General features: G+C 36.4%; 1 protein-coding gene across 2 annotated transcripts in view; it reads right to left on the bottom strand.

Moving 5' to 3' along the window:
- ZNF385D (zinc finger protein 385D) overlaps positions 1-22,745 on the bottom strand; it is a 407,938-nt gene that overhangs the window by 350,337 nt on the left and 34,856 nt on the right. Inside the window, exon 1 of one of the 2 annotated variants that reach the window (XM_071561077.1) lies at positions 6,226-6,289. The exons of the other annotated variant lie outside the window; for it this stretch is intronic. The gene's annotated coding sequence lies outside the window, so the exon portion shown is untranslated. Of the gene's footprint in view, positions 1-6,225; positions 6,290-22,745 lie in introns of those variants that run through there. 2 annotated transcript variants of the gene reach the window in all.

Genomic DNA, 22,745 nt, shown 5'->3' on the forward strand with positions numbered 1-22,745 from the left:
ACTACAGAGTTCATACTCTGTAGCTTTTGCATTTCCTTTTTTAAGGAATTTTAACATACTTTTTCTTTTTCCCCTCTTAGTTTCAAACATTTGCTACTATTTCCACTATTTTTAAAGATGGGACCTTGAAACCACTCCTGGTGCTCTTGGCAATGCAGACCAGATAAACATCCTTTGCATACAAGAAATAAATACTCCCTTTATTATTACTTTTGCTTTCTGTATGGACAGGTTCTAAGTTTGGGAGAATGGGATTCTGATGAAGAGGTAGTACAAACCTCAAAAATAACTGTTAAGAAATCTTTCTCCTAGGCATTGATCAAATTTTTTTCACTTAAAGTCTTTCTAGCTCACATAGAGAGTGATCCAATGGTCCTCAATGGGAAATGGACAAGGCTGCCATGGATCTGGTAATGTAAAACTAGCCCATTAATATGGTTTATTCAGTATCATTCATATAAATACAACAAAAACACAGTGTTTCTGAAGTGACTTACAGGATTAAAGATCAATCACTGACAGCTAAACAGCTCCTTCATTTTTTTTAAGTCAGAACAATTTCAGTACTTTTACCTATGTTACTATTTAGTGGTCTATGCTTAAAGGAACCTGAATATGTCAATTCAGGATTTAAATTTACATGATTTATCTCAGAAAAAAATTTCCATAAGTAACTACTGAGATGTTCACCAACTAAGAACATTGGACACAGATAAACAAAGGAAATTGAGAAGAGAAGGTTCAGAAGAGATCTTCTCATCAAGCTGTATAAATATGTGATTGGTGTGGAGCTAAGGACGCCTTCCAGCCTCAGGCATCTTGTGATTCTGTAAGCTGCAGAACAGTTTGCAGGTATATAGTAGCATGTTTGCTTATCAAAATTTAAATCAATAAAACTGAATCCTTTACAATGCATCAAAATTATTTGATTCTGTTCCTAAACTGCTTTTATGAAGGACTTACCACAGAAAAATTACTCTCATTAAGGACAATTAGGAAGTAAGATATTTTGGAAATGGAGTGGAGTAAAATGTACTTTCAATCCTGCTTTTAGACACTAGTTCATTTTAATGAATGACGTTACTTTGCAGAAGACACATGGAATATGTAAAGCATTTACACTAAACCTGGATACAGAATTACAGGTATTCTAGCCATTTACAAGGATCCATCTGCAATGACATTTCCAGCACCAAATTCAGAAGATTTAAGGCAGACAGTAGTTCTGCAATGAAAATGACAAGCAACCGTGGAGTAGAGTTCCTGTCAAAATATTTCTCTGAGCAGCTAGATAAGTTTAAATTAAAATGCCTAAAATATTCTCTTCAGACTAAATGAACAAAGTAAGAAGCACTCATTGAAAATATTTAATTTAGCTATTTTACATTTGCACTTGTCTTTTTACAGAAAAGCTAAGATTGAACAGTTTTTCTTGACTTAAATGTTGGTTTGCAGCTAAGCAAAATCATTATATCAAAACTGTAATTTCTGTTTTGTTATGAACCTGAAACACACCTGCTCTTTTTTTTCCTCAAAAAGATGTATGTTTCACATATATTTAGATTCTCAGTTAGCAAAGGCTATATTAGAATATGCTGAGTATTGACATTTTCTTATTGGAAGAATATTAATGACTGCTGTCACCCTACATTTCTATGCAAACTAGAAACATAGAATATCTCCAGCTGAAAGGAATCTATAAAGATCATTGAGTCTAATTTCTTGGTCCTCACAGACCTACTTAAAATGAAACCATATGACTAAGTGTATCATCCAGATGGTCCCTGAACTCTGACAGCTTTGATGGCATGACCACTTTTCTGGGGAGTCTGTTTCAGTGATCAACCACTCCCAGGGTAAAGACCTTTTCTTCTAATGTCCAATAGGAACTTCCTGTCCTCCTTCATTCCATTTCCTCATGTCCTAAAAACAAATTAGTATCCATGGTATTATCCTTTTTTTATGTATCCTCAACTGAAATAATGTGTTAATAAGAAAGGCTATATTATTTATGAATTCCATCAGATCTACAAAGTTAAGTATTATACAGGAAGATACAAGACAAAAATTGTATTTGGAGTTTGGATCAGTTGGAAGTTTCTGGAGGGTTTTTTGGTTTGGGTTTTTTTTTTTTTTTTTGGTTGGTGGGGGTTTTTTTCTGTTAAAAAGAGAAAAATCAAATCCCATCAGTTTGGTAGACAAACCTAAGCAAGAAATTTGTCCAATATCAAGGTCATGTTACACTGCTCCCATATTATATTCATAAAAAACTAAACCAACTCAATTCTAACAAAATGCAATTAATATATCCAGGAACCAGGCCTAGTCTTTGAAGGATTAATTCTTCTAATTATTTCTACACATTTCTTCGGCACCTGGGCAGATGACGGGGAGGAATACAGCAAGGTGGTCACAACAACAGCTTGAAAAAATAGTATGTGTTAGGCATTTACTCTTTCTCTGGTCATCAATTCAAGATTTCTGTCTTACAACAACAATAGCATCAGATATTCTGTACAGAAACATTCTCAAATTGCACACATATTGGCAAGTCAGAAGAGCAATTCAGAGCAACCTAGTGTTGAGAGCAGGACAGATTTTTATGATAAACTACATAGTTTCAGAATTCTATCAGTGGGAACATCTAAATATAAGCATAGTAAATAAAAGTGAATCACATCAGACCTTTTAAGACTATGGTAAAAGATCAGTAATTTTATTTTAAATAAAATCTTGAACACCTGTTTCCTAGAGGTACATTCAAATTTAGTAACTTCTCAATAGACTGCTATGCTGAAAAAATCTGCACACTCAGAAATAAATACTTGAAAGTAAGCTTATCATGCTAAAGAGAACTACACATTACAAAACAAAAGTAACTTCCTTTTCTACGTTATTGTTAATGAAAAATATACAACTGCATTTGAAAATGCGTCCTTGCAAAATTAATTACATCCCTCTTTACTCACACACCACTTGAGTGATATAAGCAGGTAAATCACATCTCCAAGAACAATACTGGCTTCCTTAAAGAAAAAAATGATGAGTCAGCTGTATTTCTCACAACCAAAAGTGTTCCAGACTGACTGAATGGCACTTACCCTCTTTATCCCACAAGTTATCAGGGGCATGCAGGGAACATAAAAAAGATCTGGTTTATTAAAAAAGCTTCACTGTTATCTTCTAACCAATAAAATCACTTAGTCAATTTGGTTGACTTTTCAAGGCAATTTTGAACTCCCTTTTAATGCCTGAGCAGAAGGCTGTATGCAGTTCTCCTTTCCATGTGAAACTGCCAAGTGTGGTCATGCAACAGCCACAAATTACCACTGCGAGGGGAAAGCAAAACTGCCAGAACAGAAGAGCAGACACAGATAAATATTACTCTCTCACACAACATGACCTTATGCTTCATTTGTCTTTTTTTAAGTATGAAGATACATAAATTGATGCAGTTTTCAATTTGACCCTTCCTCTTCCTTAACCTATTTCAAATAATCACTAATTCAAAGATGCAGAAGAACTATGGCATCCTTCAGTGGTCAGCAACCCCAAAGCTGGTATGAAGCAGAACCAGCACAGCTGCTTCAAAGGCACCTCACTGAAACAGACTCCTTTAAAATATGTCTCTATCACCATTTTCCAATAAAGAAATCCAATACTGGCAAAAGAATACTTGCTTTCTTCATATATATATACCATTCATTTAAATAAAAGAAAAATAAATAAATAAGCCACAGTCACACAACAGTATTCTTCCACAGCACTGCGTTGGAACTCATTAGTGCAGGGATTATGCAAAGGATAGAAGGCCAAGGAGATAAAAATAACAGTGTGAGTGCATATACATAAAAATGTGTGTTTTGACGCATAAATGTGCCTCTCGGCTCCACATTTCCTTCTGTTGTTCAAGACATATATTGTCCATTACATAAAAAAGGTAATTTTCTAAGGCAGATAGTATTGTAATACCTTAATTTCAGAAAGGATGCAATACTTAACTCTCTTTAAAAGAAATTAATCTTTGTAACTTCACTATATGGATTTCTAGTCACTGAGTAAATACAGTTATTAAAAGTTTTATTCAGTAGAAGATTCAGATCTACAACATGAACCGAAGGACAGTTCATCAGAGAAATACAAAGAAGCTTCATAAACACCATGAATATGGTTTGTTAGTTTTTACCAAGCAATTTTTGTGGTTTAGGAATGACACACTCCAATTCAGTCCCCCCCCTCCCCCCTCAACTCTTTGAAACCAGACACTGCTCCCTTGTTGCAGGGATGGAGTTGACAATTTGAGGCACAAAAAGATAAAAGGGGTTCAGATAAGAACAATTTACTGGAAACAGCAATGAGATAAGAAACTGAAAAGTAACAGCAACAATATGAGTAACAAAAGTGTACAAAAAAGAGAGTGAAGAAGCCCCACACAATTGCAGCCATGCACCCAAACTGCTCCCTCTGGCTGGGACCAGCATTACCCCACCACTCCATCTGCCACACTTGCTCCATTGGAAAGGGACACTGTCTGTCATGGGAAGCATGAAAGTCCCCTTTCCAATACCCAATGATGTTAGATAATATCAAATAACACAACATCTTGGCCACCCCCAGTTGGCACAGCCACTGCAGCCCAGAACTCCATGGCTCAAGTGATCCAGCACACTCTGCCTCCACAGCAGCTGGCACTACAGACATGTGCCACTGCACCTGACTACTGTGAAAAAGAAAAAAAAAACAACAAAATAAAACCTCTGTTCTGACCAAAACTATGACAGCAAGGCACAGAAATCAAACAAAAATTATAAATGACTGATAAAAGGCTTTATACTCTCCTTAAGGCTCTCCATCCTCAATCAGCTACTTCTTGAAAATAGCTCAGAAACACATCAAAAGCTTTAAATCTAAAAACAGGAGTTTTACTTCCAAAACTTTCAGCAGAGGATTTTATACCTTCCTTTCCCTCTATCAAAATTGACAAAGATAATTCTTGTGTAAAGAATGAAAATGCAAAACAAAAATTTACTGAATCTCAAATATTCATCTGACACTAGAGTAAAAACCTGAGTCACAATCCTCCTACTCAATGCCACAGAAACTGCAGGGTAAAAAAAACTAAAGAGCTACAGACACTACAAATGACAAAACACACAGAGAAAAGAGACAGGGGAAAAGAAAAGAATTAACACAACCCTTAACACAATGTAAAAGTAATGAAATCTACATTACTCAACAGAACAGAGGAAGAACTAAATGGTTTTCTTTTCCACCCTTATATGATAAGCAAAATCTTTATCATGTATCTCAAAGACATTATCTGGAATTTACAGAGCACTGGAGAAGCAATGCCAAAGAGGAATGTGAAGAAAGTTAAAACCAAGAAAATAGGGGCATAGAAATGCTGCCTTCATGTTCACCTTGCCTGAAGAGGTCCTACATGATGCCTTCAGCATGCATGGCTATCTTTCCTGGTTCTATAGACTATACATCAGAACTTACACACAACTGTGAAAACACAAAACATACCCTGCAACCCCAAACGAGACAGAAAACGGGAAATTCCGGAAAGAGGCAGTAGCCAGCAGTGTTTTTCCAGAAACTTCCCTCATTATATCATGGGGCAGGCTATGCACAGAAGTCCAAGTAAACATGCCAGATGGCTGTCCTCAGGAAGCCCTGCTGGCTCTCCTCTCTCATACAGGGATTCATGCACAAGACCCCTTCCTGTGCCAGCTCTACTCATAGTGATGTGACAAGCCCAGAAGCCTCCTCACTTCATGTTTTTAAAAGCTGTACATCCATGGAGCTATATGTTGAGGGAATTTTTTCTGTCATGGCCTTTCAAATACCAGCTTTGCAAGATTAAAAGGACGCAAACTCATGAATTATACAAATTAGCCATACCAAACTATATGCAACTCTCAATGAATCTAACGAAACAAGAACTGTCAGGTAAGCGTGATGATGAAGTTAATGCAGATGGAAACATGATTACTACACAGTCACTTTTCCAGGTTCTAAATTACTGGCAACTTCTCAGAAAAGAAACCTGAAGAGAAAGTCCTGAAAATTAGAATTCCTACTTTATGCCAAGCCTGAAATTTAAAAACAATTTTCACATATGATTTGCAAATTAGATCCTTCACTTATTTAAATTAATTATTTGATCATAATGTTACTAATCTTACAAGAATACAGTAAATATTAAAAAAAATTATTTACCTCTGAGTGCAGCTTCTTGCAAAGCTGGCGGAAAGCCATAGTCAGACCTGTCTTTTGCTACAAAGCGAAGCACAATGTAGTCGGAGCATAGCATAGGAGCTTTATTGCTCTGATTATAGGCTTAGAAATTAAATATACTTCTCATTTCAGTCAAAAAAATTCAAAATAACTTAGTATGCTACATTCAACTCTTCTGTTTATAGTCAATAAGATGAATATCCAATTCAGTCATATTGCATTTTTGACATATTTAAAATTTCATTATCCAAGAATGCCTATTTATTTTTAAATGCACTTGTGTCACACACAACAGATTTAACACACATGAAAGTCTACCTTATAAAAACAGGAAATGAAAAGAGTATTTAACTTTTAGCCGCTTTGTGCTACAGCATTAGATGGACATGTTTGCAAAGCTACTCTGAGGGATTTGTTACAGCTTTCAAAAGGGGATTACCCAACTGTTCTTTCCAATTTATGTGAAAAACACTGAGTTGCACACCAATATCCATCAGCGTGACAAACTCCTGACTCTGACACATATAAGGCCAATTTGTGATTGAAACTGACACAGAGAACTACTTTAATCAACTAATAATCACTCAAAATTACCTCCAGGAAAATCCCTGCAGCTTCAGTATTTAGATTAAGTGCCAAGGCTCAATCTGAAGTTCTTATGAAGAAGGCAGCTTCTCTTAAAACAAATCTCTGTTAAGTTGATAAGAGTTAATGTATGTGGCAGGTCCTCAGCAGATGGCAGGCTTGGGTACAGAATGCTGATGACACTGGAGCTTTGTGCTATCAACAGAAGTCATTAAGGTGAAAGAAGTTTCAAATGAGTCTTTTCTGTAAATTATTAAAAGAAAATCACTCTTAGGATAAAACATCTTAGCTCAAGAATTAATACACTTGGAGGATGCTTGATAAAGCACCTTCTGTTTGTTTTTGACATATGTGAAATACATTATAGAACATTATTCACCATGCACTGGATTATTTTTCACAAATCTATGCACAGAGATCGCTCTAGAGACACACTGTGAAACCAGAAGCATTATAGTGAGTTTTGCCAGATCTCAGCCAAGGTGAATACCAGCCAATTAGCAAAAAATTTGATTAATTGAGCAAACATTGACTTCAACTGCATAAACATAAATGTACAGTATCTATAGATATTAAAAAGGGGAGGGGGAGGGGAACCAACAAAACACAACAATGAAAAATGCCTTGTTTCAAGCAGGAAACCAAAATATTTCTTTGCTTGCTGATCTGCAAAGAAACCTGTGGAGACGCCACCTTGAAGGGGAAGACCAGCTTAACTACCGCAGGATGTAGGGCTAAACTACACAGTTTATGCCAGGTTTGTGGGTATACACTGTAACTATTCACCTGTAGACACTTACAGACTCCCTGACAATCCTGCCCTCTGCTACAGGCTAAAAGACTTGCTAATAATAGCACTAAAGGTTTTTTTGTCTTGTAGGACCTGCCCCTAAAATTACATTCCTGTTAAAGAGCCCCCCTGTGTCCTTTAGTTAGAAGGATGTCTATTTATGAAACAGAGCAAGCAAAGCTTCCAAAAATTAAAACAGACTATGTTTCTTGCACTTAAAGCATTTTTTGTTTCATTTTATCCAAGTAAAAACACATATTACACTTACATATAAAAAAAGGACACTGCTGTTCTTGCAGTCATTTGCTTTGTGCTGATTAAATCCTATTTCCAAAGAGTTCATATTGTTCTGAGAATAAATTTTGGATATACCAATACCTGTCTTCCCAAACTTGCAGTTATCTCTCATTCGAGCTAAGTATAGACTTAAACTCTTATTTCCAAAATTTTGTAGTAACCCTAACTGAAAGATTTCTGATACAGCTTTTCTCAGGAAAAGATTCATACCCTTCAGTCAACACAGAAAATCTGGCATTAACTATTCTTTTTGTTACAACTAAATTAAATCCAGAGCATTTGCATATTGTGACAATTGATCTCACCTAAGAAAATAATGTCCTTGTGCAAGCTATAACCTGTTACTGCAACATGTTGCAACATCCTAACACTGCGGAACTGCAAAATACCTATGGCAGAGATATTTTGTAATTATATTAAGGTGAACTATGTCAAGTCAAAATATGCCCTGGAGGTAAAAAACCAAAATTGCTTCATTCTGCTTGACTTGCACAAAGGTCTAATGACTGGCCTTCTCTTGGCCAGAACTTCTGCACAATTCAGTCCACAACACTGTCCTTATTTCAGTTAAAGTATTTTTGAGGAAAGAGAGATGTTCCAGATTGAAAGGTATTGGTATCTCACCATATTTATTTCACTGACATTAAGCTACTGCTGAGGAAATTATAACACAATTACAAACTAATAAAAATACAAAACTGCATGTGAGAAAGGAGTGATTCAACCAGAGAAGTAACATTCTGTCTCTAACAGGACACAAGAGCTTACAGAGGGTAACAGATTACAGTACACTGCACATGAGAAAGAGGACAAGTTAAGAGAGTTGTAGAATCATTATTCTGAATTTATTCACTTTATGTGTATAAATTTCAGCAGTAATGTCACATTAATGTAGTTATTTGAATTTAACACTCATTAACATGTTCATTAAAGAAAAAAAAAGGCACCTTAATGACAAGTCGTTCTCTGAGTTACACTCCAGGTCAGTAAATGTCAAGCAGCAGGAGAAATTTAAGTTACACAACAACACAGATGTGCACTATAAGCCATTTTTTATTTTTTCTTTGTACCATGCAAAACCTCTTGGGAAGGAACCAGTTGGTCTTTTTTATAGCAAAGATGATTTCTATATACATAGCTCAAGGCACTCAGTAGGAATCTATAAATAACTAAAACACAAAAACGGGACCCGCTGTCAAATTTTTATCTTAGAATAAAACTAAATACTGGGGTTTTTTTAGAAAAATCTTGCAATGCTGATTTATATAAACTGCTTCAATAAATCTTGCAGGATCCTAATGTTTTTCATGGGCAAAGTGCAGAATACCTTCATGTCCTTTTACTATAACTAGAAGGTGACCAGGAGATTGTGTCTTTTGCACAATCTGCTGGGCTGTCTACCTGATAAATAGTCCTTGCTCTGGAGCTTTGCAAATAGGCCAGTTTCAACAATGCCAGGAATTGTGTGGCTCACACCTGGACGTTTGCAACATTGTTAAAATCATATTCTGAGTATCTCCCTTAACAGCCTTGAGGTCTTTAAGGTTTCCTTCCTACAATGCCTGTATGACTTTGCAGGGGGAAACAGAAAGACAAGGCTTTCTTTTTCCCAGTAACAATGTAAGTGCTGCTGTAGAGATTTCTTTAGTATATAGTGACAGACCATGTCAGAAAAAAGAGAAGAAAAATGTCACTATTAAACTCCTCCACTAAGTGTTACTTAAAAGCAAAGGTTATACAAATGGAGCATATGGAACCACTCGTGTTCCCAAAAAACCATATACTCTTTATGAAGTATTTGCTTTGCAGCACTAAAATTATAGTTTTTACTCCTAAATATATATACAGGAAATTAAACCATAAAGCCTTAAAACAAATGCCATAAACCCCCAGATTTCTCAATATTTTCGTAAGAGTAGCAGAATTTTATCACTGCTACAAGTGCAGAATTGGGAAAACCAGCTTCCTATCCCAGCATGCTACTTCAAACTGAACTATAGTGAATAAAACTTGGTCATGATGAACATAACTTTAGATACATACATACAGAAACACTTCATCAAGAAATATTTTAAAATAAAACATATTTTTAAAATAACTTTCTTCTACCGGTGCATCTGCTGGTAAATCATAAGAGCATAAGAGATAACACCAGTCCAGTTAGGATGTCTAAAACCACTAAAATCATTTGGTATGGAAGAGTTTCAAAATGGAACAAGTATATAGTTCAAATGTCTAAGGTATCCCCTGGCTCCAACAGTTTGTGGATTTCCAAGACTCGAGTGCTGAGGTTGTCTTCAGAGACTGATTTTTAGTTTGCTTCACTGTTTTAGTTTTTTGTGGGCTTTATTTTTGTTTCAAAATAGTACTTCATGGATTTCTTTTCTTTAAAATTCTCCAAACATACCTTAAACCCATGTCAACTTTTATTATCTGCAGCTTCCTGCAGAGAGTTCTTTCCTGAGATGAGACAGTGAACATTTCTTCACTATTAATTTTCTCCATGCCACTTATGATTTTATAGCTTTCTAAAATAAGCTTCTTTTTTTTTTTCCAGGATAAAGAGTCTTCCTTGCACAGAAGTCATTGCATACCCTTAATCATACTTCCTGCCCTTATAGAATCTACTCTGGTTTTACTTCATGCTTTTCAAAAGATGAAGACCAGAATTGCCTCAAATACTGAACACACAGACACGCCATGAAATCATTCAGTGTCAGTTTTCTACTTCTTCCTAAACATTCCTAACATTGCATTGAATTAAAAAACAAAGAAACAAACCAAAAAGCCCAATACTGGGCATTCATCTGCAAAAGGATGAGATACTAGGTAGTATCTAGCGAATACCCCAAGAATGAACCTTCATGTTTCTGGAGGAAAACTTGGCAGCTGATTGCTTGTCATTTTCTTAGGGAGTAACACAGGACAAATACTGTCTTTTCTTATTCATGTGAAAAGTCTAGATTTAATACATGATGATATTCATTATCAAGACATATATGATTCCTTTAAATTGGCAGAGTTTCATGGAATAATGCAGTAAATACCACTAATGAATAAGTTAGAGGAAATTATTTGTACAAAGATAATACAAGGATAACCCAAGGTGCCTTTTCGAAAAATGTAACGGTTAATGATTCTATGAGATACTGAAGAAATTTTTCTGCAAAAATTAAAGGGAGGTGGGGAGCACATGCAGACAGAGACTCAAAAAATACACACAGTTTAAATATATAGGGATAATGTGCTGTAACAAAGAACGTCTGACTCACATCCCAATGACACTACCTCAGTATCCAATAACTCTCCAGCATGAATGCAAAAAGACTGAAAAGGTGCTGCTGCATGGCCACCAGCAAGGAATTTCTGTGCATTACTTGGGTCAGTGATATATAAATAATACACTACTGAAATATTACAATGTAGCTTACTGTATATCTGTGTATTCTCAACAGTTAAATTAGTACTATACAGTGGGAGGTTTTCAGCAGAAAGGTGAAGAAGAGAAAAACAGGGTAAGGATGATGGCAAAGGAAGGTTTTAATAGAAAGGCAGCACTTCAAAACAATGGGTGGGTGATCAAGGGACTACAAGATGGTACCGTGCCCTGAAGGAATCCAAGAGTACCAAGTTCCTATAATCAGTATAGACTCGATGCCGTATTTCAAACAGTCAAACCCATTTCTTAAAATAAAGTTTATTACTAGACTGCTATTCTCATCATTGCTATTCCTTCTCCAAATTTCCAGCATCATTCTCAGTTCTAGCTTTCCTTTTCCTAGAAAAATACTGTCTCACTTTTCATCTGATTTAATAGCTAACATTTTTCCTTAATGCAGCACTGAAAAAGATAACGAAAAAGATATTGAATAGGGACAGTCCTAGGGAAAGTAGGTTATATTGTAATAACTAAGACAGGAGGGGGAAAAAATAAATAGATATATCATTCAGCTTGTTGTTCAAACAAAATGCAAGTCTCAGGATGAAAAGTCATGAATAGTAAACCATTAACTTCAGAAACATTTCTGTTATTTAATGTTAAATGTAATTAAAAATCTATCTTGAATTTTGAGTATAGCCTTCTTAAATATTCATCATATACATAAATTTAAGAAGGTATTTTAGGTGCAAGATACACATATATAGAGAAAAAGGTAAGAAAATTCGGAAATTCCTCTCAAAAGGTACCCATGCTTATGAATACAGGCCAAGCCTTTCAAAAGGATCTGTCTTTGGGATTACTATTCTACAGTAATAAGATCAGAATAGCTGAGAAAGAAAATGCAATGTCACAAGTAAATAGAATCTATTTTCCTTTTGAAAACCTGGGAAACCTCAAAAGCTCTGTATGGACATTTACAAGACCGGTGTACCAAAAAAAAGAAAGTAGGGAATTTTACAATAAGTTAGAAATAATACTTATAATAATAAAAGTCAAACAGACAATTTGCAAGACAAGCAATCACAAGAATATCGATATGGTTAAGCACATTTTAGTGGAATGTAAACTTAAATTCTCAGTCTCCTGTAATATGATGAGAGCTATACTCTTCAGAATGAGCCAAGAGTCAGAAGGTAGTTTAAAATTAGAACTATAGTTGTCCCATTTATCCCTATTATTGTGAGGGTATTTTTCCTCACAAACTAGGTATTAAAAAAAAAAAAAGACAAGACATACCTATTGCTTCACATAAATGTGTATTGGCTGAATTTCAAACTACAAATTGAATTTTCAAAAAGCTTGCAACAGTTTTCCTATCAATTCTGCTCCCTAACACTGAACAAGATTTCGACAGATATTTTCCCAAACAGATTACAAAAGGAACCAAAAAATAATTTGATTTCCCTTATTTTATTAAAACACATGTAGCCTACAATTCTTGTCTTCACACAAACTGCCACTAGGATGCAGTCCTTAGCTTTTCTGAGTTTTCCTAGAATCAACTCTTACTGTAGTCACATGCCTTTCTCTCCTATATGCATTTCCCATGCTGCTGTGATGCGTAAGGATATTCCATCTAGCACTGAGGGGAAAATCAAGTCACCATTTTTCTCTACCACTAATATCTACCATTCTCTAGTTTCCTTCTGTAATATAGTCTGCCACTATTTAGAATATTTTAATCATTATACATTTTTTCTTCTTTATAGATTGTATTTGATTATTTATTTATTTTATTTACCTACCTTTGTTTCATTTCCTTTTACATAAGTTAATTTTTGGGGTAAAAAATCAAGGCACTTCAGGTTCCTTTTTATATGTAATATTTTGCCAAGGAAATAAAATACATACCCACTCTAAAAAAGCCATTAAAATAGCCCACATTATCAGCTTGCCTGAAGCATGCTAACTTTTTCGTAATTCAATTATCAATAGATTGTCACTTTAGCCATGGCTGCTCACTAAATTTGGGATTTGCTGAGTACCCAGAGTTCAAAAACATCAGGCTCATCATCAAGTACATAAAATTTACTTTTTTTTATCTTTTACAATTAGTAATTGCAAATCTGACATTTAAACTATTTGTCTAAAGTCCCAAGCTGGAAGAGAAGGCAAAATTAAATAGTGTTGTTCATGAACAACACTAAAGGTTAGAAATGATGCAGAGATATGATCGTGCAAATCCACACATGCCCATTAAAAATAATTCAGTTTTATCAAAATCTATTAAAACAGCTATATTCAAGATGTCTGAGAAAACTTTCAGAGAATTTTAAGTACAGAAAAGAACATAATGGAAAGAAAAAGGAAAATAGTGATAGCAGGTCTAGGCACATGTACTCAAATAAGCAGAGGAACAATTCCAATGGTTATCATAAAACTTAATTACAGAAAAGGGAAAAATAAACAAGAAAAAAAAACAAACCCCAAAACAAAACAAACTAAAACCCAATACCCTGAACAATTACAAATGCCAGGAGACGATTTTTTATTCAGATATCAAGAAAGTCAAAGCCAATTTAAAAAGTCAATCAAAATGATATTTAGGCATAACTAACATCAGTTATTTAATGAAATTACCAAGAAATCTCAGAAAGCATTTCAAAGGCATCTTGATGAAATGTATTTAAAAATGACTGAAATCTCACCTGCCCAGAGATTGTGTTGGAGCACACAACAGCTGAAATATTGAAAAGAGAATAATCTTTACCATAATAACCCTACTTCAAACCATAGATCAAGAACACTCACAGCCTTTGTTTCTTATGCTGCCCTTGAACAGTTAAAAGCTAACACATTTGAGCAACACTCTCCCATTCCCAAACAACAATTAAAGAGAGTACTCTGGAAGATGTCATTTGTCACTTCTCATCTTCAGCCTCCAATTTTTGTCATACTTTTTAAACTTGCCTCCTGCACAAAAGTACCACAGTGAAGCACAGGAGGCTGTAGGTTGAAGGCAGATATGAGAGGGTACATGGGAGCTGAATGGCCACGGGACTGGGGAGCAGCTCAGTGCAAAACCTCCAACAGCTCCCAGCCCCCCCAGCCTCTCCACAGGTTGGTATGGGCCTCCAGAGGGGACACTGCACTGCCCATCAAGAGAGAAGAACCACTTGGACATAACTGGACAAGCCTATTGCTGTATTTCCAAGCTCTTTTCTCAATTGGAAGAGGGAACCACTCCATCTGACACGGGCCAAGAGAACTCAGGTAAGACAGGAGTTAGCTGCCTTGGCAAGATCACCTTGTGGGCTGCCCTGGGCACTTCGAACCCTTTGCATGATTAAGCTGCATGGCCAGAAAACAACATTTTACAGGGAGAAAGCCCTGTAGCAAGCCTGTGCATTCTTTTTTCCAGTTAGAACTAAATAAATAACAGTAAAACTGCCATGTAACCATGACTCTACTTTCACACAGGCATGAAAACAGGGCAGACAAATAACTGGAAACAACAGAATTTTCCAATGCAGTTACTTGGAAATATGTTATAAATATATCTGCTGAATTAATCAGTGGTAGGATTTCATGTAAATATCCGTAATTACTTTGACATCACCTTAACCAAGCTCTGAAACTAGGATTTTGAAGAATTCATCTTCTTTTGGTAGGTTGAGAGATTGGTCATGCATTTTAAGAATGATGCCTTGATCTGCTTCCAGTTACACTATTCTAAAACACCAACAGCTAAAACTTTGGGAGGGGTTAAAAAAACCCAACACACACACAAAAACCAAAACCATCAAACAAAAACAACACACAAAAAAAAAGGAAATATTTTTATTTCCCTCATCTTTTAGCACTGGTCTTAGCACAGAAATGCAGGATAGCAGAAGCATCCAAGAGGCATTAACACTCACATTTCTATTTCCACATGATTCTAGTGGCAGTATCTATAAAATAAGCAAGGTTGTTTATAATATTTGTAATAACATCTCCTTTTTGCCACTGAACTCAATTCCAGTGCTTCATTTTTTTCCCTAGTAGCCAAGCAACTGAATAATCAATCCAACTGTATACAGTTTGGTAATCGCAGCCCTGTGCCGTATGCTATGCAGAGACATTTAAGAGATTATACTCTTCAGGCAGAGGAGGCAACTGGCCACCACTTCATACAACACAACCATAACCTATGGTACAGCCTGGGATAAATGATGCCATCTTTCTGTAGCTCTAGAGGCAGGTGTTGGACACTGAGTGTTTCGATGCAGTTAGTCTCCACCTTAGCCTAGATGCAGAGAGCTCAACCAACACTATTGAAAGGAAGAGTTTGAAAGGACACTACACTGAAGTTAATTTCTTTTCTGGTAGCTCCTTGACTTTTAGCGGAGTATCGTGGATAAAAATCATAATTGTATTCGTCACTTAGGTCAATCTTCTGAATTCAATTTCTTAGGTACTGCAAGATCTCAATAATTTAGCTCCTTGTTCCACTCCTTATAGAGATTTAACACCTCTGGTGCAAGTCACTATTAATGCTATACCACTATTCACTGTATGTTGAAATCTAATGCACTTTGCTCCAATTATGAGGTGTTGCTAGCATGCACAAAGGCATGTAATCAATTAAAAACAACATTTTTCTCCATAAATAATGTACTTAGGAAGCATGTCTTAGATGGCAGCCCACTAACATGCCACTTAAAAAAAGTTTATTAGTCTATGAATTACAGCCTATCTCAGAAAAATCAAAGGTGTCAAATGGTTACAACTCAAGAAGGCAAAATATCTAAAGCAATAAATTCCAATTCTATGCAACAAAATATTTATCAACGTATAATTTAGCCATCATAAAGAACAACCACTTTCAGATCTTTATGGCTTTTGCTAAAATTGAGGCCACAATATTTCAATCTTATGATTGCACACCATCAACAAGCACTCACTTGGAATCAGGGATAACATGAAAACTCACTACAAAGGAACAGCCCGGGGTGAATTGTTTCTTGTCTTTATTCTGTAGAAAGATTAAGTTGTCCAGGGTTTTCAGTTAAAAAAATTAATTCCCTTGCCCCCACCTGGCAACAACTCTGGCTGATTGGTAGAGCAACTGAGAGACAGACCTCAAGGTCTTCCAGCCTTTTCCACATGGCTGTCTCCACCAAGTGGTGAATAGCTCCAGGTTTTCACTCTGTGCTTAGGGTCACGATCTGAAGATGATCTAGCTCCCTTATTAGGCAAATGTGACAGTCTTGAAAAACACTTCAATCGTAGGCTAGCCAGTTAAAAGAAAGATTCCACTGTCATGATGATACAGGCTCCTGACCCATGCTGTGCTTCTCGTTCCCTCTTGCTATGATAAAATGCCATCTCTTTTTTTTTAAACCCTCAGGAGCTTAGGTTAGCCTGCTTGCTAGTGGGTCATCATATGAGTGTATGCAGATGAATACAACTGCACATATTTTAACACCAAATGTTAATTATCTAATTACTGCGAATCACAGTTCAGGGCTACATCCAAACTGTGGTTGAATCCAACATCTCCCTCATATGCACTTGCCTTCAAATGAGCTGAGTTAATATTTAAAACCAAAACTTTTAGCTTGATAACCTTTACAACCTTATTTGCACCCACTTGTCACTGTAAACAGAATCTTTTATTGCTATAATTTTGTTAAAAATCAGCAAATGCACATTAGAAGCTCTTCTCCCAGACATAAGATTTCCTGTTAATGAAACTCAGCTTTAATAGTTTTAACATATAAATCACAGAAACAATATTCCATTTGTAAATTTTAACCATCACCATTAAAAATAATGCTTATCAAAAGAAACATTTATAATTGCAAACATTCTTCTCATCTGTTTTATATTAGAATGCCTCAGCAAGACAAAAGCATCATCACCTCTCCCAATGGAAAACACAGCAACCAAGTCTGCATATTAAGGCACACAAGAACAAAAAAATGACACTCAAAAAAAACAAAAAACAAAAAACTCATTTACACTAGAACTAAGCAGGCTACAAAACATTCACAAAGACCTCAATTCAAATTCAAGAGCTTTCCACTCAGCTACAACAGACAGTCATGCTCCAGGTGAGGAAAGGAGATGGGCAGACCTATAGCCTACCCCATGATTAGACACAGCCTATGTAACACTACCATGAAGGCTGTGTTAATTCATCTCAGAAAAGCCACCATCAGTCTGATTCCAGTTTAAACAGAAGATACTTGATTTGGAGAGAAATTATCACTGGCAACAGCTTCAGGCACAAACTCCTTCAGCTTTAGACAGGGGTGGATAATAAACTCCCAGATTTTAAGCAGCTCTGTCAGGATGCACTTTACAAATCATTAAGAGTCCCTGCTACTCATGTACTAGTCTGAGAGGAGCTATCTGAGCACCTGCACCTGAAGTGTCCTGCTTCTTCTACCCCAATCTGTGAACACCAGAAATCCCTGAAACCTGAACTATCAGAAAGAGGAGCAGATATTTCCACATTCATCTTTTTTCACTGATGAACCATCTCAGCTTTCTTTTTTTTTCCATTCTTTCTCTTCTCTTTAAAAAAGTATAAGTAGTTCCACAGTTTTTCCACATTCTAGATGTTGAGGAAGGGCTGCAGGTGACCACAGCAGCTTCAGCAGCTCTCATTGTGATTTGTGCAGTCTGTCCAGTGACTGTTGGGTATGCTTAAATCCAACAAACTAGACCACAAGCTGATTTAGCAGTTCAAGATTTAACTACTTCACCACCATCCTCACCACCAGACTAATACCTACAGCTCCACCTAACCCAAAGGACTGTGTTTCCCTCCTTTCTCAAGGCCTGCTAGGCCTCCTTTTTTTTTCCCTGAAAGCCACATACTAATGAAAAATTACTATAAATCAAAACCCATAACACTTCAGATCAAGGATTTCACAGAATCCCAGAATGCCTGAAGTCGGAAGTCTCCCCTGGAATGAGTCTAGTCCAAATTCCCTCTCAAGCAGGAATACCTGTATCTAGTTTCCCAGGACCCTGTCCAATTGACTTTTGGATATCTCCAACAACAGTGAACCCACAACCTCCCTGCGCAATCTGTTCTGGTGATCACTTTCACAGTGAAGAAGTGTTTTCTGATATTCAGACATAGTCTCCTGTGTATCAGTTTGTGCCCATTGTTTCCTATTCTGTCACTGGACACATTTGAAAAGCAAATGGTTTCAACTTCTTTACACCCTCTGGGTTATTTATACACATTGGTAAGATACTCCCAAGCTTTTACTTCTTCAGGCTGAACAGTTCAAGTTCTTCTAGCCTTTCCTCAGAGGAGAGACGCTTGTCATCCCATAAAATGCCCCATGTCCAAGAAGGGTGCCCCAAAAAAGTGACCTTGTACTACTCTGTTTAATACATACTATGGCATAAATATTTAACAATGCAGGACTGCAGTGCTTGCAGGAGAAGCTCTGCAATTCTGGTGCAACCAGTGTTGTCTTGGAGGAACCAAACCAGAGAGATGTAAAAATAAACTAAAAGAGAGCAATATTGTGTACATTTGGAACAGCACTTTCCACCGAGGGAGTCTGTTGAGGATAAATGTTGTTCTTTAGTCATCAGTACAGTCATTTCAAGGATTTGCTGGAGCTGCACTGCACACTGATCTCCAGCACGTTTCCATTGGAAATGATAATGTGGCAGTAGTACTCTCAATAGCTCAGCAAGGGACAGGTGAAGAGGGAGGGTGTTCCAATAGGGCCAGGTTTCTCACACCCCTAGGAGCCCCACTGGTCATATCCAGCTCATTCAGACCACAAAGGTTTAAAGATTAAGCACAAAGACATGGGCTCACATCACTGCCTGTAAACAAACCTTCATTATATTTTACAATTCGACACAGAATCACAGAATATTCTGATCTGGAAGGGACATACAAGGATCATCAAGTGAATGGCCCATACAGGGTTGCACCCATGATCTTGGTGTTGACTAGCACAATGCTTTAACCACCTGAGATAATCTCAGGGCCAATACCACCAATGTTGCATTTTAAAGCTATGTCAAAATTTTTTTCTCCAATTACTGAATGAGAGGAGGAGGAATTTCACACAGGCTCTACTGTACAAGTGCAATTATTTGAACATTAATAAAAACAACCACAGGGGTTCCATACCTAAGGACTCAGGAAAGTGTTTTTGCATTCATACATTCCTTTTCACATAAAAAGGTAGTATCTTTGATGGAATATTGTTAAATATTACATGCAGGAGTCCTTAATGTTTAAAACCAGTAACTTATTTAGATTTCATTTTTATTTAAAGGCTTCTGATAATGTTAACAGTTGAAATAAAGCAAACAAACCATCAACTTGGAGTCATTTGCCTTCCTGTGTTCCCATATAACCTCTAAGCAAGATACTCCACAAGGGACAAGTTATATGCAAATTTATTTTGCAGCTTGGTATTGTGCTAAATAATTACTAACAAAAATGTATTATTTAGCTCCAGGCTATCTCAGTGCATTAGAATTAAATGGCAACTATTTGCTCTTTCACTCATGGCAAGCACTATGGGCTGATGTCAGCATCATTTTGAATGCCATTATCGCATTCTCTGGCTTTTTAAAAGGAGCAGGCAGATTTATTTACAACCAGTGAGTGTCTCACATTTCTTTGAGCATGACACCATAGGAAATATCCTTTTTATTCTAGATTACTAGGAATATATTAGTATTATTAAAAAGTATCCTTAAAAAGGTTGCTATGGTATTTCCACTTCCCTGGGAAAATTCATTACCACATACCATTGGAGCAACAGTAGGCAACTGAGCATATTTACTGGGACGTGCCAAATAGCAGAATACACTTTTGAGTGTTTGTGTGTTTGCCAAAGAGCCATGTGACACATGCCCAGATCTGGTGTAAGGGTTGTGGGGGTTTTAATTTTTTTTTTTTTTTTTTTTTTTTTTTTTTTTTTTACTCCCAGAAATATCAATGACGAGAGTAACAAGACACTGCACAAGTCTGAATCCCAGCTGTTGTGCTCTTTGGACAGATACCAGAAGCAGAAGCATCAGCATTCTACACTCCCACTGATAGGCAGAATAGGCTAAAGAAACATGAGGACTGAACCACAGGATTGATTGTTTTTCATGGTCAGTGACACTGCAGTTAAACTCATCACAGGAGGCACTACCAAATCACACTAGGAATATCCTCTCTGTGTCTTTCCTTCCAAGGAGCAAGTGCTTGCAGCCTCCGCCATTTGGGCACAATCTTTCACAATATCCTACTCCATCTGTATTAGTGTCACAGTGTGACCATAACTTACTAGTTTCTAAGGCTTAGGCATATATAAAGACATATATACATTGAGCATATATAAAGACACACTCCCCAGTCTCTGTCTTAACTAAAGTCATTCTGTGTTTTGGGTCTTTTTTAATTGGGATATTTATGATGGAAATATTGTAGCAATGCATTCAAAACACATTGCAAACTAAATATTCATGAAGTCAAACAAATACTTCTAGAGAAAATCCTCTTATGGATTCATAGCAAAGGGGGATTTGCTTTCAGTGCTTGGCAATATACTTTTTCTGCAAGCAAAACAGCGCTCAGTCTGCCCTTGAAGCAGCCTTGGTTTAGCAGTAGTCTCTTTCCACTCTCTCCCTCGGTTTATCTTGACACAGAGTGAACTCAAAAAACCTTTGGCCTAACTCTGTAATAAAATCAAAGCATCCAAACTTTGTTCTGACACAAAATGTAATCTTTTATGGACATTGAGGCAAAAAATAATCAAAGTTCAAGAATCTGAACACCATATTTAGCAAAGTCTTCTCCTGTCAGAGAGCAGAACAAGATTAGTTTCCTTCTGAATTCCATTAGTAGCTTTGTAATGCATTTCCATCTCTGTCCTATTCAACTTAGGATGTTCAACTCACTCTAAAATAAAGAACAAAATAGAAATACTCCCAGATTTTTGAATCTGAGTTTAAGGTTAAATTTAGGCTCACCCTTCTATCCAGACACATACAACCAAAGTAGTTTTCTTTTAATTTTCTCTTTTCTGTATAAATATATATAGTTTAAATCTTAGAGCCTCCAGGTTTTTTTTTTCCTTTCTCCCTTAACTCTGGTTTGGGCATTTGCCACTTTGACAGCTCAACCCAAGACAGCACTATAATATTGAACCTGAACTACTTTAGGCAGAGGCAGGTGAAGACTACAGAACTGAAGTTCCTACTTTTTAAAATTATGGTTTTCCATCATCCATAGGCCAAACTCATACCGGCTTTTAGAAGATGGCATACAAAAAGCAATAATCACAATATTTATCATTCAGGTCCCAGGTTTTGTATTATTTTGATAAATATATGGTCAGCATGTGTGGGTTTTTAGTCAAATACAAATTCAAAACACATTTTCTGCTGCAGCTGGTATTAAACCTACTTGAAGCAGATGGGAATACATCCACTTCCCTACTCATTAGATAAACAAAGGGAACACATTCACAGTTAGATATTGCTGCCATCCCAATTATACCTTCAGACTCCAACTACAAACACCTTATTTTCATTTGGACTAATATTCAGCCAGTTACCACTGCAAATATTTCCAGGCAACAGACAAGGGAAGAGATGAAACCATCTAAGGGCTGAAGGTACAAAATTGTTTAAGTGGAAATTAAATATTGATTAGACAATAATTAAAATGCTACTTAATGTTTTTAGAGGCGACCCAAACACCAACAAATGTAGTAAGTCCATTGAATTCTCTATTTTAACAAGCTCTCTGACAAAAGCACAGTTCAGACTCTTACATCCTCAACAGATGGCTCATCTGACTTGGGTTTCATTAATATACACAACATTATAAATGGGAATCATATTGAAAGCATAGCTTGCTCCTTAGTTTATTTTCCTTTATGAATTTAAACACAACCATTGCGGCCTAGCAGATAACCCTAGAGAGAAAACATTATTAATTAATAAAGCCACAGATAAGCAAATAAGTCTAACTTCTAATATGTTTACAAGAGCCATTTTCTCTTCTTAATATAGTCCAGGGTCAGCAATGAACATTGAACATAGCAAATAAGCAAACATAACTGAAACAACACATGCACCATAAAAGCAGTGGCAAAGCAGTGTCCACTTCTTACCAGGAAAAAGACAAACATGAAAACTACAACAAAGGAAGCAAGTTTTAACAACTTCATTGGGAGAGAACATTTTAGAATCAATAGAAAAAAGAAACACAAAATGGCCAACAAAGGCATTTCCTGTGAAGACAAGAGAAACAGACCCATTGCTCCAAGTAGCAGTGCCTGTCAACAGCATAAAGAAAAAAACCCCACACCTCTGGTGACAAGGTTTTTTATGTCACCACCTTCTCAGAGACACTTATCATGAAGCAAAACTAAATACTAAAAAAGGTCCTACAAAAGGGAAATCCCACTGAAA

Source organism: Pithys albifrons, chromosome 7 (genome assembly GCF_047495875.1).
Source record: "Pithys albifrons albifrons isolate INPA30051 chromosome 7, PitAlb_v1, whole genome shotgun sequence".
NCBI lineage: Eukaryota > Metazoa > Chordata > Aves > Passeriformes > Thamnophilidae > Pithys > Pithys albifrons.